The following is an 18963-nucleotide window of genomic DNA, read 5'->3' on the forward strand; positions in this document are numbered from 1 at the left end:
ACTTTAGGTCAATATCACACCGGAATTCTCCTTTAAGGTGTGTTGCTAAAGCAGCCATAATGAAATGAAGGTGTCATTGTTTGGATACTTCACACACACGTGGTTTTCAATCTCACAGACTACAACTACCAAGCTGGAATCAATACACATCGATTCCCCTCTCACACCCTGCACGCGCTTCAAACAAATAAACAGGCGTCTCAGTCTCACGCATGTATAGGCAAAACTGTATCAGACCGGTGTAACATTGGTAAATCTTCCATTGCACAGAATGATTTTTGTAGCAGGTGCAACAAATGACAGTCGAAAGATACAATTACAGTGCTGCTATCAATTTGCTTGGTATAACCGCATTTATAGTTTTCTACAAATGCAATCAAATTGGCCTCCATCACTACGCTAACGGTAACATTATTGTACCTAGGTCCTTATTGATTTTATAAGATTAACGTAGCCTACCTGCAGTAAAAACCAAGCATGTCCGATAAACATTCTCAGATTTATTTCGGCTTCAAGAAGAAATGGGAATTACATTTCATGTGAACATCGTCCTATCCTTATTAGACATTCTCTGCGGTAAACTACAGTCCTTGTAGGAAGCGTCCATTGTTTTTCCAACCCACTTTTAACTTCCAATAAAATTACGTCTCACTGCAACGATGCGCCATCTAGTGGACAAACAACTACTTATCGCCAATACTGGAAATGCAGCCATGATGATGATGATGAATATTTGGCTTTCTTTTAATCCTACTGAATTTGTAATTATGTATTGGCCGTTCTAATACCGATAGTATGTGCGTACCTGTGTGTATGTGCATGTGTATATGTGTGCACCGCCATCTACAGGCCCCATGGATGAAATTCTACGAAACTTGGCATACCCCCAGAGAATGCCAGGTCAATCATACACATAAAATTTGGTGCAGATAGGGGCGATTAAAGCAGAATGATATTGCATTTTCATTTTTTACCGGGGTGATTATGAGCCAGGTTGATGTGGGCCCTTGAGACCAACATACCACCAAGCTTCAGGTAGTTATCTAGGAAAAACTGCTTTTTTTGCGGTTCGGGGGCCCAGCATCGGGAGGGCCCGAGGGGCCAAAACAAAATGTTTCCGTAAAAGTCTAGTGGGGCTACATAACCATAAAATGTCATGTGCACCGGTGTTTCGGTGTCCTGGGTATCGTTGATCAGGAAGTAGATGACGGAAAAGAAAAAAAAAAAAAAAAAAAAAAAAAAAAAACTTTGACAATCATTATATGACCGCTTCAGCGGTCATAAATAGCCATCTAAATGAGGTCTGTGTTATATTATTTTCAGTGGCAAAAGCACATCATTCTGATAAATGTGTCTCTATAGATGTACTTTAGCGCCACATTATGGAAGAATTGAATGGTTATTCATTGCCTTGGATAGTTAGATATACTTGCAGATAACCCAGATTAATAAACTACAAATTTGACAAAGTTAGATTTTGGTCAGGTCAGCTATCTGCTTCTACCAAAGACTTACTCAGATCATTCGTTTTGCAGGATTATAGTCTGGAGTGATTGGATGAGCTGTGAGGGACTGCCTTTTCCATTATAACTTTTTGTGTTATATGATAATACAAGTAACCAAAATGAATTCATTTTGAGGATTAATATATAATATAATTTAGTAAAATATATGGTCTTAGATCTATAAGGTCTACATAGAGCCTAGAGGAATCACTACATCGCAATCACTACGTCAAAGTCAATCAGAAGTAATGGTGCAGGAATAATTATATTTACAAAATTAAACAATTAAAATAACTACATTAAACTGATTCAACTAAATGTACCGCAAAGTGGTACAAAATATGACCGCCACTCAGTCCTGCACATTTCTCTGCAAAAATAAATCACGCTTGTCAATTTCTCTCCATCTCCAACTCTATCCCCTTGCAACTTTTGTGTATGTAAATGAGTGTGTGCATTTGCTTTTGTGTATATGTCTGCTTGTGTGTGTGTGTGTGTGTGTGTGTGTGTGTGTGTGTGTGTTGGGGTAATGGTGTATGTGTACATGTGTCTGCTTGCCTGCATGTATGCTTGTGTTTTATGTGTGTGTGTGTGTATATATGTTCGCTTGTGAGTGTGTGTGTTGAGGTAATTGGGGGTTGTATGTGTTTATGGTGGTGTGTGCCTGCTTGCCTCCATGCGTGTGTTTGTGTGTGTGTGTGCCGTGGGCGTGTGTGTGTAGTCTTGTGAATGACAACCATTTTTTAAGATTGTCCACACAAATTTGTATGATTGGACCACACAAATGTTACTTGAATGCAAGAGTCCCAGTCTCTCTTTTTAAATCTTCCCCTTATAACCTGTTGGCCTACCATCAAATGCTGGACATCTTTAGAAAGTCCTGTAGTTTCTTATGAAGAACTGGCAAAGAGTTTCTTTCTGACGGATAAAAAGCATTTCTGAGTTGACCACATTTCAGCCCTCTAGGTCACTTGAATATGATTTTAGAAACACAACTGAGCCCTAGCACCAGGTCTTGCGAAGCTGTGTGCTAAAGTAGATCAATATAGAATGAAAAATGAGTATTTTAGACCATTATTTGCCAAGGTATGCTCATGCGTTTTGTAATGCCCTATGGAAACTCCCCATAGGACTTTTGATTACCCAAAATGCATACTGACAATAAAAGTATGCATTTCTGTGGTTTCTATTTGGATTATATGTCAGGTTCTGATATAGAATGACTACACAAAATGAAATAATTACACAAAAGTCTCTATTTTTGCATTTTCTTTGTTGGCTTAATGGGTGTGTATAAGATGGACTATACATCTGCACAACTAATATTGGATAAAACAACATGAATATTTAATTCCTATGGATTCCTGTGAATATTTCAAGACCAAGAATGTAGTGGTAAAATAGGGTGGACTGCGCCATGCGGTATCAGATTTTTAGAAAAGGTATTCAGAACATGTTTGATGATGGTGGAGGTTATTGTCCAATTCCTATAACAATACACGTGGCATTAAGTGGTTCATAGAGTGTTGATGAGTACATATTGTTATTGTGGATAATACAGTGTGATTTTTAACAGCTGTAATTGGTGAATAAACTCTTTTGAGAGGTGGATAAACTCTAATAAGAGGTGGATAAACTAGGTGGGTAAACTGTGTTTACTTGCGTTTAGCCTCCACTACATCCCTGTTCAAGATCCAATGCTGCATCTACTTATTGCTAAGGATATAGGCTACACTGAGGGAAGCACCAAGGCAAGGAGAGGAGTTGGGCATTTTTGACTAAATTTAATTGAGACATAACGTTACTGCCATCAAGCTGCAATGATTTGCCGCGAATGAATGCCGCCCAAATCTGTCAAGTCATCTTGTAGTGTTGCGTCAAGTGCAACGTATATTCCCATCCGCTATCATGGACAGATTATGAACTTTCGGGCCAGATGTATTAAGGGCACCACACTAATTGTCGCATATGTAGGAGAGGGGGTTTGGGGGTCCTCCCCCAGAACATTATTAATTTGTTTGATGTGATTTCCTGTATTCTGGTGCATTTTGGGGATGGCCAATACTTTAATTCAATCAGATTCATAGCCTACATCCTACATCCTGATTTGTTGATATTGAGGCAATGATTTCATGGAAAGACTTGGGCTTCAGGGCCCCTTGACCCCTTGGGCCCCTGGGCCTGGGCCCGGTAGGCCCGTGCAGTAATCCATCCCTGTCCGCTATTGATGACGCGGAAAATAATAATGGTAAATCCACTGAAATTATTTGAAACTAAAGTAACGAGCCAGTTTTGTAAAATGTAAAGAATTGGAAAGTACCGATATTCGTGTTAAAATGTAAGGAGTAAAAGTAAAAAGTCGCCTCAAAAATAAATAGTAAAGTAAAAATATCTGAAAAATCTACTTGAGTACAGTAACGAAGTATTTGTACTTTGTTACTTCCCATCTCTGGTGTTTGTGTTTATATGTGTGAGTGTGCATGTGTGTGCGAGCCTGTGCTTGTGTGTGTGCCTGTGTGTGCGTGTGTGTATGCCTGCATGTCTACTGTGTGTGTGTGTGCGTGTGTCTTTATGTGTGTGTGTGTGTGTGTGCCTACATGTATCTTTATGTGTGTGTTTGGGTGTGTTCACCAGTGCATGTACGTTTGCATGCGTAGTGTAGTCACTAAACATATATTCATTTGTTGTATGGTCCCCCATGAATGGAATTCTACGAAACTTGCCATGCATTCAGAGGGTGTCATAATGATCCTATACTTTTCTGTGCATTTTGAACCTGTCAGCCAAAGATACCTATGATTACAATGCCTTGTTTTCATTTTTAACTGGTTCTCGAGATTTTCACAGAAAACTGTATCTGGCCATCTACAGGCCAGTTGGTGAACAGTCACTAAATGTACACATAGGTGCCATTGGACCCACACAATGATCCAAAACATACAGCCAAACAAGGCAAGAGAACAATATCAACATTGTAAAAGTGGCCCAGACAGATCCAGACCTCAATTTGTCAAAAAAGTGAGCACAAGGCCAGAGTGATGGCAAAGACACCAGGGAAGGGACACCAGGCAAGCCTGATGCTTTTTCTCTACGAAACTCCCCCTCGCACCTGTACGTGTTGATTTGTGCGCGAGCCCTCGCTCGGTCTGAAGCTCTTTTCTTTTTCTTTGCATCTTCCTTCAAGGGTTTTCGCTGCTTCTTCGCCGGCTCTGCCATTATACACACGTTTAGTAAGTAGAATTCAGGTTTTGTCTTTTGTTGAGATTACTTGCGTAAAATGAATGTTACTTCATTTTGAGGTAGAAAAGTGAACAATCAAATAAACTATACTTGAATTGCTGAAGTGTGTACTACACTGTAAAATTTGTCTGTAATGTCAAGTTGTGCAAACAAATGCTCACTTAGTGTAGTGCACTTACAGTACACATAATTGCTATTTCAACTAACTTGGTCATTACAATTACAAGTAAAGTATACTCTATGTTTATGAAACACAACAGGTGTATTGAATTTGTGCTAACTAATGTCACAGTTCAGCTAACTGATATGACAAAAATGCATTTCCAGAATACCACAGACCCGGCTGGATATGCATTTTTGTTAAAGGGATCACATTAATCTTTACTGAAATTCAATCTTAAGTTACAATAACAAAGTGACAGTGACACTAAAGGCTATATATAGTGTTGTTGTGTAATTGATATGTGATTTATATTGATACATCACCCCATCAATGACTATCCAAAACAGACCAAACCTGTGAGTAGAACTAGTTATAGACAGACACAGATCTGTATCTGGAAACCATACAAACAGGTACCCTGTCTCTGCTAAGTTACTAAGGCTAAATGAGCTTGACTAGGATTTTTATGGGTGCTCTCCTTGCAACTTATGTTGCTACTAGAAGGGTGTTAGTGGCTGTCCATTAAATGGCACTCTCTTCTCTGGTCAGGATATTAATATCAACCCCAATGCCTTCACAACATCATGGATACACTGAAATGCAGAAATCAGGCCAAGTCCTGATTCACTGTGGACATCAAAGATTGAGGTTTCCCTGACCCGCTGGACAAACCCAGGGGTGTGCCACATATTAGTAGTACATAGTGAGGTCTCAACTTCATTGTGCAGTACTTTCAGAGGGTAGTACCCAAAATACAAATGTAACATGTTGCTGATGTTCTACCCACAGCATTAGAGTGTTTTGGATAGTCATCTACTTGATGGTGCGATGCATCCACATAATACACACCAATGGTATATACAACCGTTAGTGTCACTGTCACTTTATTGTAATTTAAGATTGAATTTCAGTAAGGATTAATATGTGATATCTTTACAAATATGTGGGCCAGGGAGGTGGCATTCGGGAAATGCACTGTGGGAAATGTAACATCAGTTAGCACACCTTGTGTTTAATACACAATATACTTTACTTGTGATGACCAAGTTAGGTTAAATAGGAATTCTCCTTAGTGTAAGTGTACTACACAAAGTAAGCATTTGTTTGCACAACTTGGAATTCCTATTCCAGATTAGTCTGTAATTTCAAGGCAATTGGTTTTTAAACTAAGGTTAACTAACAGGTTAAGTAAGGTTAACTAACTAACTAACTTCACAGTGTAGCAAAACTTAAGCAATTCAAATATAGTTTACTTGATTTAAATGATCATGTTCACTTTTCCACCTTAACATTAAATTACTCCTTTTAGCCAAGTAATCTCCAAAATCAACATAATCAACAAAAAGACAAAACTGTGTTATACTAACTAAACATTTTAAGTAAGAATACAGTGTGTTATATTATTTCGGAACTGTAGCTATTCAATTTTATAGTGCAAAGTAACTTTCCCAAAACTGAATGCATGTGAGATTCAACACATTCTTACTGTTGTGTGACTGTGGAGTTGCTTTGAATTGCCATGAATTTAATTCCACTTCCTGTGGGGCGGAGCCAATTCAATTCAAATTCCAATTCGTGAATTGAATGGAGATCCATTCTAAAATTCGGAGTTTTGCACAAGCCTGGTAGGTATTATAAAAACCATTTTGAGAGTTGTGAATGCGAATAAAGATGTTTCCATTGATTATTTAAAAAGGGTATGAATAATTTTGGACTTGGACCGTTTTTTTTTTTAATTTTGGACTTGGACCGTTTTCCATAAAAATGTGATGAAAACGCTTCTTTTTTGATTCCATGTTTCTACCACATTGTCTTACAACCTTTGGCCATGTGGCAGTGTCATTTTCAGTCAGAACAAACATATTGGTCAAGAGAAAATCCACATTAAATATTTGCCAGGGGTGTGAATCATTTTGTTCTTAACTGTACATACCTACCAGGTTTCGTGCACTCTGGTCTTTCAGTGGCCCGGGAATCGTTGACACAAACTACGCGGCAGTCATAATAAAGGATTTTTGAAATGGTTAGTGGCCGCCATAGCAGATCTTATAAATAATTGTTTAGGTAATATCATGAGGTCTCTTAACTTTTGTAGCACCCCAAGTTCCTCTTCTCCTCACTTTAAATCCCTTGCAAAACGACCAGGACCATGGGATACCATTAGACTGAATTTCTGAGTTTCATTTTTCACTTGCAAAGTGGAGTATCCATACCCCATTCTTTGAGAAGTTGCTTCATTTGGCTAGCAACATGACCTCTCAACAGGCTACCCACGCAAGTCAATAAAGTCTCAGAGTCAGGCTGATACAAAGTTAAGCAAATACATTTTAGGTCAGAAGTCAAATCAATACTGACATTGCTGAAAACATAACCATTTGACATTGTTGGTGGGTTTGTATGGAGAGGAATATGCTACATCATGTCAGCACTGTCAGCAGAAGTGGAAAAGTCGGATCAACTTCTGCAAACCACAAAAACACTTGAAAGAGATACTACTATACATCTTCCCACTAATGTTAAAAAAGTACAAATATTTGTAAATTCTCTGCACATATTTAGACAAGCACTAAACACTAGGTCTACAGAAGTGAATGGGGAAGCACGTGTCTGGTTGTGGAAATTCCACAGGTTTTTAGACCATCCAAAAGTCTTGTGAAACTAAAACAAAACCCACACAATATGCCCTGGACAAAACCCACAATAAAACGTAAATGGCGATACACCACTGGATTGGCTTAATTTCAATGTGTACATCGGTTGCACATAAATGAAATGTCTTATTTTTCAGTTAACAAAATTGATTCATGCCATGATGACCCACACAATATGCTCTGGAGAGAATCTGCAATAAAAATGTAATGGTGAAATACTGTAGAAAAAAACATAAAAAACAAACAAATACTGCCTATAATACCATTGATGCTACAAGAAAAACAGCAACTATACTAATATAATACTAAAAAGAAGAAGAAGAAAGATTGAAAATAGTTGTATATAAGAGTCAGAAAACAATTCTTAGCTGAAAACATATGGGTGATGTAAGTATATGCCCACATATGGATAATGATGTTAGTGGATAAAGAGGAATGTAGACTTATTTGGTAGAAAGATTATAAATGCATGTTAGCGCTGTTGCAGTGGACAGATCAGATCACCTTCTGAGAGCCACAAAACACGTAAAAGAGACATACTAGAGATACCTTCCCACTAATGTCAATAAAAGTACAAATATTTGTAAATATTTACACACATATTGCACACATGTTGCACTCATATTGCATATATTTACTCAACCAAACACTAACAGAAGTGTTTCCCAAACCATCACTTAAGATCCCCCTAAGTTCCCCTTCGACAAACCCTCCTACAGATACCTTGCAGCAGATACCTTGCGGCAGGACCAAGAAAAAACATCAACAAGAAATCGTATGCGAGTTCAAATAAAAAAAATACTCCTAAATTAGGAGTTACTCATACATTGTATCCGCAAGTTCCCAAAAAAGAATGCCTAATTAATTGATCTTTTTTTTCTTTTTATCTTATGAAGAAGCAAATCTAATGCAACAAATATATTGCTCTCACATAACAGTCATTGCCTATACATCAGCAGGTTACAGCAGGTTTACTGCTTATGCCTACTCAGTTAAGTCACCCAAGTTTGTCACTAAACACCGTGCCTAGAATACACCCGTGGTCAAAAGAAGGAAACTGGTCTCACGTGTCCTGTTGAATTAGTGTGAGTTCTGACAGAGACTTTATTTTGTGCTGTGCCAAAAGGGTACTCTATGAAAGTTGAGAGATGTTTAAAGGATACTCTATGAAAGATGAGAGATGTTTAAAGGATACTCTATGAAAGTTGAGAGATGTTTAAAGGAGATGGTGTGCTCCTCCGTGCACATTTAATGTAGTTACTACTGTGTGGAGTGAAATTCAAGGTGTAAATGTGGTTTATAAATATTAACCAAAGCAACCCACCCAAAGCTCAAATAGGCCTGACCTTCGATTAAGTGGCCTGTAGTTTGCATTTTGGAGTTGATTAGGGTACATGCCAGGTGGTTTAAAAGAATCCTGAATACCTCTACAGGCATATATTCCTTTATGTTTTACTGATGTCGCTGGGCTATATGACTCTGATTAAATGCAACTTGTGAATGAATGCTACTGTAGGGTAGGTATAGTTAGTGCAATGTCATAGCCTAACGCTATGGTTCAGCGGTTTTTATTGCTTTTATTGAAACTAATTAATGTATGTTTTAACATGGTCATAATAAGGTACCTTTGTCAGTAACTGAGGAACACTGCCTGATATCATCAACCCAATTTTTCTTTGCCATTATGATGTGACTATGCTGTCACTGTCAGCAGCAGTAAATCAAACTGCAGTAATAGCAGCGCTGTGGATTGATCTGTACCAATTGGCCTATTAGAGATGTTAAATCCCATGTAGCCTACAGTGACAGATTTAACTGATCTTTTTTCCTAATCTTTTAGCTTACAGACAGCATTTAACAGTTGACATTTCCGTCCTGTCTCTTAACTTTTTTCAATGTTTGCTAAAATAATTTAAAAAAAAAATTTGTTATTTATTATTTCTTCAGAAGTCAGACTCATTGGCCTTGGCTCATTTTCTGTGACGAATATAAAAAATAACTTATTTTCAATGACTGCACTCTGTAACACAGCCCCCCCCACACACACACACACACACACACACACACACACACATAACTATTACATATGTGGTGTTCGGGTCTACTGGACCAGAGTGTAATAATTGTTGGAGCTATGTACCTTAACTGTGTTCTGGATAAGGTTCCAATCTCAATACACATGCAATGCAATCTCAATATCTCCTTTGAGACTCTTGGCAGTCTCAGTGTGAAAGTATGCTGTCCTCTAGTGGTCTAGTTTGGCAACACATCAGTATTTTAAAATGCCTATTCATTAAAGGTCCCATGTGTACCACTTCTCCCATCTAGTGTTTAGGGATTATATTGCAACCTAATAGAACTACGGTAGCCGTCGCACATCAAAAACATAACACCCACACCAAAGATCCGCATCGACACAAAACTGTCGCAGAAAGAGTTGCAGCGGTGTGAATTAAATGCTAAATGGTGCACGTCGTTGCCAGCTGTTGCAAGCAGTCACAAAGCATTTACCATATCTAGTCGCAGCTCATCTTGTTGCAAATCTACCAAGATAATGGCCCTAGTTCCAGACTCCTAAATAGGTGTGTCAAAACATAAACTTTTCTCTTTTGTCATTGCTTGTGTGTGATGCCAATGAAACACACTTTCGGACATGGAATAAATAATTTAATTTTGCCTGTCAACTGAACTATCGGAACTCCCCCTATTACCGTTGGTCCGGTATTTCCGCCGTCTTGCGTGTATCTGTCACTTAATATGCATTTCTATACAAACCAAGATGGCGGATTCCTAAAGAAACGCAAGCACCCACACCGTAGGTGTATCTAAATTAGCTATGTACCAAAAATGACATTTTACCGTGACTCGAAGAGCTGTAAACAGTGTTGTAAGGCTGTTTGCCACTAGCAACTCATTCGTACATGTTGTACGGGTGGGTGTACGATGATTTACGAGTCTAATGGAAAGGGCCATGATTATGGCGCTACATGGAGCATTTGGAACCAGCTTCATGCACGAAAATCCTTGTTGGGCACGAGCTCTCATGCACGTACATGTTGGTGGGCGGGTACCTATCCGGTGAAACGTTATTCAGTGCGTATTTCTTGAGGAGCATATGAGAAGACGTGTATATTATGGTTATTTATGCATCATATGACAAATAAAGAAAATTGTATTGATCTTGTTTCGTTGTTGTTTGTCCCGAACAAACGCACAATGTAAAAAATAAAGGTCTGCCTCGAATACAAGTCTGCCCCAAATAAATACCTGTGCTATGCGCAGCCTAAGTAAATAGCAGACCCTGGACATAATTTGAGAACTTACGGAAAGTGCAATCATACGATGCTGGACGCCTGGCGATGCTCTGGCCGTCTACGTGAAGATTGGATGTCGTGGATGCGTAAGTAAACTGTTTTTTTTTGTAATTTGAGTCGGCAAATTACATTATCTTTAACGGTTACGTTACCATCTATGATGTAGAACCCAAAGTATTTACAGACACCACATTTTAGATGAGTTGGGGACAAATTGTCCGCTCAGGCTGGCCGTTCTGTGTGTTATCTTCCATTTTCGAAACAGGGTGGCTATTGAGGGCTCTGGCTCCAGTCATTATTGTGGGCCAACGCTACCCTATATAAAAAGCAACTATAAAAGCTATAAAAGCAACATTTGAAAAATCTGAACATCTGAACATTATATTTTCCATGATAATGACTGGGAATAATAGAGTGATAGCTCATATATAGCAGAAAGCCCCAAATGCAATTTTTACACACTGTATGCTCCATCGCGAAGTGCTTGTGGCTAAAATAATTATTAGGATTAGTTTAATGTATTTTTACATTTGCCGTAGTATTGTCGATGGGTTTACCGTATTTTCCGGACTATAAGTCGCACCGGAGTATAAGTCGCACCAGTCAAAAAATGTGTCATTAAGAGTAAAAAAACATATATATAAATATATATATGTTGCACCTAAGTCGCAGGACCAGCCAAACTATGAAAAAAAGTGCGACTTATAGTCCGGAAAATACGGTAATAACACATCAATGGGGTCCTTGGCCAGAACCTAGTGGTATTTGGGGGGCCTTGTCGTGGAAAAGTTTGGGAACCCCTGATATATAATGCCTCCATGTTTCCAACAGTGTATGACACTACGCCATCAGGTTAGGTTGACGATAAACAAATCCATTACACGTGACATGCGCTATGAAATGCATTATAGTCAATGCTTGCGCACGCAAGAACTGGTCTGCCGCTGCGGCGCAGCCACTGGCTAAATGCTGGGAAAGTATGAGAGTGGCTGGTAAATTATAATAATAATATAATAATAATTGACCATTGACTTACTATTGGGTGGCTGGTGGATATTTTAATTATTAAATCAAGAATTTGTAAGTGTCTGGTAAATGTTCATAATTAAAAATGTTAATTGCAACCTCTGGTGTGTGTGTGTGTGTGAGCAGGGGGGTGGGTATGCCACTTTGACCATGACACCAGATTGGGTGCCAGGCATTGAAGGATACCTTGTTTAGAAAGAGGAAGATAAAGATGATGAGGAAAGATGAAGGACAGGAGGAAGATGAAGAGGAGCAGCCATCCACCTCTACACAGCCTCTCAGACAGGCAAGAAAGAGAGCCATAGAGCCCCACACTCCACTCCTACCTCAATGCACTTGGGACTGTCTCCACACTCTGCTCCCAGCTCTCTGTACTCTGGACTGTCCCCACTCCCACCTCTCTGCATTTGGGGCAGTCTCCATGCTCCACTCTCTCCTTCCTACACATTTGTCAATGCACTTTTTTTGGGCCTTTTATTATCAAAATGTCAGAGGCGGAATAGAAAATAAATGATGATTATTGTGATTATGCTTCTTTTATTGTATTCCAGATTCACTGACATCCAAATCCAGAAATAGTAGCAAGGACCCCCAAAGTGTCAGCTTTCATTAGAGGCCAAGATTTTGTTTGTAGGCAAAGGGGTTGTCAAGTTAGAGGTGTTTGATTCTGGTTATACAGTTTGGTAACCAAGTGTCCTTTTGGAGTCTCCAAAAAGGACTTAAGAAAAATGCATAGACATATCTGTTGGAATATCATACTTTCTTTCATCATTCATCAGTCTTTTGACTCCAAATTTGGACTGCAGGAAGCCAAGGCCTGTGTCTGTGGTCTAGTTGTGTCTAAATCCTGCCTAGTGGTCCCTGAATGTCTGTACCCATGTCACTGCATAGGCAAACCTATGGGCGGAGAAACAACCCCATAATTCTAACCTCTTCAGCTCTGAGTCAACAAGTCATAAGTCACACTTATACATTTTCTTAAATAGTTAAATATATAGATATATAGACTTTACTTTACTTTATTTCTGCATTGTTGCACTGCTGACTTACTCATTTGCACTATCACCATGACCACTATCACCATTGCACTACCACCATGACACTCATTCACACAGAGCACCTTAGAGCACCTTACCATACCTTACTATGCACAGAGAATCACAGGCTCAGTCCCTGCCTCAGTCATTGCAAAGCCTCTGATTTATTAATCACCACTATGTGGATACTGTTTTTAAATTGATTTAGATTAAGTGTTAGTTAGTATAATTTGTATTTTTGTAATTTGTATTTTAGTATATTTTTATATATTGTATTAAGTGTTAGTATAATTTGTATTTTAGTATATTTAGCATATTCTTTATCTTCTACTGTCCTTACTGCTTAGTTGTGTTTTTATATTATATACTTTAATTACTCTTGCTGTTAAAGAATGTGTTTGTGTTGTATGTATGCTGCTGAAACCTTGAATTTCCCCTGGGGATCAATAAAGTATCTATCTATCTATCTATCTATCTATCTATCTATCTAAGTCATAGAATCAAACACTTTAATCCTGAGAGTGTTACCTTTCCAATGATACCAGACACATCTCTGAGTCACAAACTACGTGGGATCTGTGCTACTTACAACTTGGGCATGTAGTTTTAGCCAAAAACATAGAAATAAGGGGGCAAGTTACTACTTAATACCATATCCTCACTACATCTTTAGCACATTTAAAAACTTTAGAAAATAATACAGTTATTTTACTACTTTACTCAGCTGTGTACTTTACCACAGCTGAGTAAAGAAGGCTATGATTTAGATACAGCACAAACTTTGTATGCATTGAATCCATGATGAACTTAATGAAACAGTGAACTTTGTAAAAATAAGTAAGCAATTTCTTGACCCCATAGTCTTAAAGATGGTAGTTTAATATTATTTCCTCCCTGAAAAAACTGCTTCAGTTCTGTGAACTATCATGAAACTAATACAGGATAACACAATCTGGATTTTGCACTGCTTGTTTCTTTGTTTTACTCACTTTTTACTTTTATTTTTCTCTGCATTTTCCTGGAAGATATGAATGATTAAAATACTGCCAACAAGAATAACTACATACAGTATAGAACAACAAAACACTGCATGGTATTCTGGGTGGACGTTAAGGAGGAGAGTGATGAAACAGTTTTGGGGCTACTGGCACACACATATCCCACCTCCTTAGCTGTCCTCCTTTTCAGTTTCTTGGGAGGCAATCCCTGACAGCCCAGCAATTCCTGTACAATGCCTTGAAATGACTTTTCAGGTTTAGCTTCTTATCAAACCTGTGTTTAAAAGCAACAACGATAAGAATTGAAATCACTGGACAAATTAGTTATCGCATTCGTTAAATAGTAACAACAGTTGAACAAGTAGCGCCACACTGCCCAGTACATTGACACAATGAGTAAGAGGTTTAATAAAGTACAGTAAGTATTGTGTGTGTGTGTGTGTGTGTGTGTGTGTGTAGGGGGACAAATGTCACTAAAATGTACTTATTAGCTTGGTTTTTGACACAGACAAAAGGTCTGTGAAATATGTAGTCGTGGTCAGCTCAGCATCTATAATTAAAACCACTGTTCCCAGTTTGCTGTTCTGGCAGAGGTGCCAACTGAGGATTTGTTAGTCTTATTTTAGACATTACCATACAAATATACATAGTACACAATCTAAGCCAGCATCTTAGCACTTCTCTGGTCTTAAATGTCATGTAATAGAACCACCACAAGTGGTAGGGCAGCTCCTCTCATCCTTCTGAGTTTTTTGGCAAATACATGCAAAGATACAGTGCAACTGGAAAGTTGTCAGACCCTTTTTTCCTCATTACTCTACATACAATGCTCCAATACTCCACAAGAAAAACAAGTTTTGGAGTGTTTTGTAAATATAAAAGAGTGAAATATCCCATTTACATAAGTATTCAGACCCTTTGTTATTATGCTTGCAATTGAGCTCTGGTGCATCTTACTTCTATCTATGGTCCTTGAGATGCTTCTACAACTTGATTGGAGTCCACCTGTGTTTAAATGAATTCATTGGACATTATTAAGAGAGACATCTGCCTATATAAGGTCTCACAGTTGATGGTGTATGTCAGAGTGAAAAGCAAGCCACAAGATTGAGAGAATTGTCTGTAGACATGCCAGACAGGATTGAGTCAAGACACTGATCTAGGAAAGGATACAAGAATTTTTTGCAGCATTGAAAGGGCCCAAGGGCACGGTAGCCTCCATCAAATGGAATAGTTTGGAACAACCAACAGTTTTCCTAGATCTGGCCGCTCAGCCAAACTGAGCAATCCGGGATGAAGGGCCTTGGTCAGACAGGTAACCAAGGACCCAATGGTCACTATGAATGAGATCCAGAGTTCCTTTGTGGACATGGGAGAACCCTTACAGAATGACAACCATCAGTGCAGCTCAGTGCCTGGTTTCTTCAACACACGCCGTTGGAATTGTGGCCAAATAGTTCAATCTTTGTTTCATCAGACCAGAGGATTTTACTTCTCATGATCTGAGAGTCTGCTTTTTGGCTTCCGTCTGGTCACTCTACCATAAAGGCCTGACAGGTGGAGTGCTGCACTGATGGTTGTCCTTCTTTAAGCTTCTTTCATCTTCACAAAGAAACTCTGGATGGGAATTTCAGTCTTTTATATTTACAAAACACTCCAAACACCTGTTTTTTGTGGAATATTAGAGTATTGTGTGTAGATTGATGAGAAAATGAATTGAATCCATTTTCAGATGAGTCTGAAACATAACAAAATGTGGAAAACATCGAAGGGTCTGAAAACTTTTCGGTTGCACTGTACTTGTTTAGTTTAGTTGACTGTGTATGTAATCCTACACATTAAAGTTTGACCTACATTGCATCTCCTTAAGAATTATTGGCCCATTATGGATGATTCCAGAAATGAGACGTATTTTTGTAGTATCAGTTTTACAGCAATTGATCCTAAAAACATTCTTAACCTTGATAGATGCATGCATGTTTTGACAAATGTTGTGAGTCAGGTCATACAATTATCACTCATCACTTTTCTGACCCTGTGCATTTTGTATGTACAGTAAGAATAGTCCACCAAGGATAAAAGTACACCTGACCGCTATGACCTGGGTCTTTTGATATTTGGATACAAACATCCTTCTACAGGCTAGTATGGTTCCTTGTACCAATGCAGAGTATAGCTCTCAGCCCAGAGAGCCAAAGGCATGGTGCCATTGGCTTTGCTACTAAGAGCATTATTCAAATGATCAGGGATGGATGGAATTTGGGTCATGGCACAACGGTGAATGTGCTTGTTTTGGCAATGGCAAGACTGTGGTTTGGTTCATTACTCGGCTTATTGTCTAGAAAAACATTAACACAATAAAAGATGTGAATAAGATGAACACCCGGAATTAGACCATACCGTGCAATAAGTAGCATCAGTTGATGACAAAGATACACGGCAACCTTAAACTGAAATAGGTATCTTTCTTCGTGAAACTATGATATGATCCATGTGACTATTTACAGAACACTCAGACCCTAAGATCACTGGTCTGATCGCTGCCGCTCAGTGGAGGCAGAAGTGATGTCAATATGTGGAACACTGGTGGTCATTTACCAGCATTCCATTCCAGGAAAAAAGGGAAACTCAATTTTGTGGAAAAGAGACTCCTGCAAGACCTATTAGAGGTCAAAAGTGCAGTGGATTTATATGCAAGCAAATACACTGACAGCTGAACACTGATTTTGTCAAAATCATCTTGTGTTTCTCAAAAACGTCTGTGTACTCCCTGTCGCTTACCATGCTTGCCCTTCACTTATCAACCTAAATGGCATTACTATATGATCATCTCCTTCCCACATTTCTCTCTTCTCCAGCTCACAAACACATGGTACACAAAATATTTACTATAAAATAACCCTCTGAATGTGTGATCGCTTGTATCGCCTATCCTACAATATCTGTACTCTCCTGTATGCATATCCTAATGTGTATTTGAATACTAATGGCACCTACGATGTAATCCAAATGCAATACAACATCCCATGATGGGGTCATCCCTATGTTCCCCATGTCCTATGTTCCCCGCTCGGGGTTAGGGTTAGGGTTATGGTTAGGGTTTTAAAAAAGGGTCCTATGTTCCCCGGTCCCATACAAAGCGGGGAACATAGGACCTGGGGAACATAGGACCCGGGGAACATAGGTACGCTCCCCTCATGATTGGGGCTCTTGCCTCACAACTGACATTAAACCATCCATTGAATGTACATCATTACCTAAGTCAAAGAGCCATTTCAGTCACATCAATTTGTCCTTCACAAATTGCAACTACCTGGAATGGATCTGGTCCACACATCCAACACATTGCACACAGCATCAGAGCCAGATCCTCTCCAGAATTGGTGAACACCTGGACATGCTGGTTAAACACAGCATGTAACCAAGCTTGTCAGGAACATGCTGATACACAGTTTCTTGAGACATGGCAACACTGGCTATCGCTGTCTGGCTGTCACCTGGCTTCGTTGAAACTAATGCAAGGCTAGGTTACATTTAACCTATAGGCTATTTCAAGCCACGGGTTCGGTGTTTGCAGATAAAGACCAGTTTTCTGCAATAGGCGAACAAGCCCACTTGAACAATTCTAGGCACGTGCTGTTAAGTCCGACCCCTCTACACATAAGCCTATGGAAAACGCCATTGCTTTTCGAAGTCTTTCATGTTTACAGTTCTGGTCATTTAACTCATTATGATCTGCCTGCTGTTAAAATTAGGACTTGGATGGACAAGGACGAATTGCTACAAACGGTCAAATGGTGGTTTTCCGACGCCAATGCAGTATCCCTGAGCGGACAGCGTGTCCGGTCGGGATGTGAGGATACGTTGCGCGTGTGTTGTTGATGTGCAGTTACATAACTATTCGATGAGCTTGGCCGCGCGCACGTGGTCGGCCCGCTCTAACAGGCGACACAGTGAATGAATCTCAGCGCGTAACAGGAAAACTGCGCATTGTCTTCATACTGTCTCGAACATTTAAATGTCTAAATGTCTTAAAAGTTACTGCTACATGTCTATTTTTTTTAAATGATATGAGGTAATTTGTAGTCTACATTTCCTTGTAAATTAGAATTTAGAGGAAAAATAAAACACAAAAACATGATGCATTGAGTAGCCTACATGCATTGCGAGAGTGGGACAGCAGGTGGGGTGGTGGTAATGTTGATTAGTTTGGACAGTTGATACAATTTATATTATTGATTAGTTAATTGATATAAGTCGGTATGTGTCCAAAATAATACAATATTTCACCGATACAGTTTTCTTCTTTGGTCCCTGTAGCATGCGCGCTCATGCCCCCTGATCCCTCCGGAGCCCGGATGTTCACTCTGCTTAGGACAACATGGTCGCCTGACGGAGCAAGACGTGTTCACGAGCGTGCTGGAATCTCTGTGCATTCTCACCGCGATCGCGAGGTTAAACCAGCTGACGGCTAAGCAGAGGGGAACTGTATGTGCCTATCTTTGACACAGAGCTTTCTGGTAAGTGTATTACAGCTCTACATGACCATAGTAACCTTTAATGTTGTATTCGTCTCCTGTCGTGCTGCGTACTGGTGAACAATAATAAAGCTCTCACAGTTGACCATGTGGAGCGGAGTCAACAGGCTGTGGTAATGTCACATTTGGTGATAATAGGCTACTCTTAAAATCGTATTATTCTGAATGAAGTGTAACAAAACGACGCGAGGCACTGACACCATCCTTCTTTTTCACTGTGACTTAGACTGCTTAGTCGAATGGAGGGCTTAGCAGACGTTACATTGTAGCTGGACCATATTGGCGTTTAGGAAGACGCGCGGTGTTGATCTCTGGTTGTCAAGTCATGACATCTATTCAGTGGTCCATGTATTTGTTCTGCAGAAACAGCGTATTGTGAATGGCTTTGGTTGTCTATGGAAAGAGATCATATTCATCTGATCTGTGAACTGCAGAGTGAGTGTCTTAAGGCAGTTGTTAATGTTGTTAATGAACACGGACATGAATGAGTT

This window comes from Alosa alosa, chromosome 5, assembly GCF_017589495.1.
Source record: "Alosa alosa isolate M-15738 ecotype Scorff River chromosome 5, AALO_Geno_1.1, whole genome shotgun sequence".
Lineage (NCBI taxonomy): Eukaryota > Metazoa > Chordata > Actinopteri > Clupeiformes > Clupeidae > Alosa > Alosa alosa.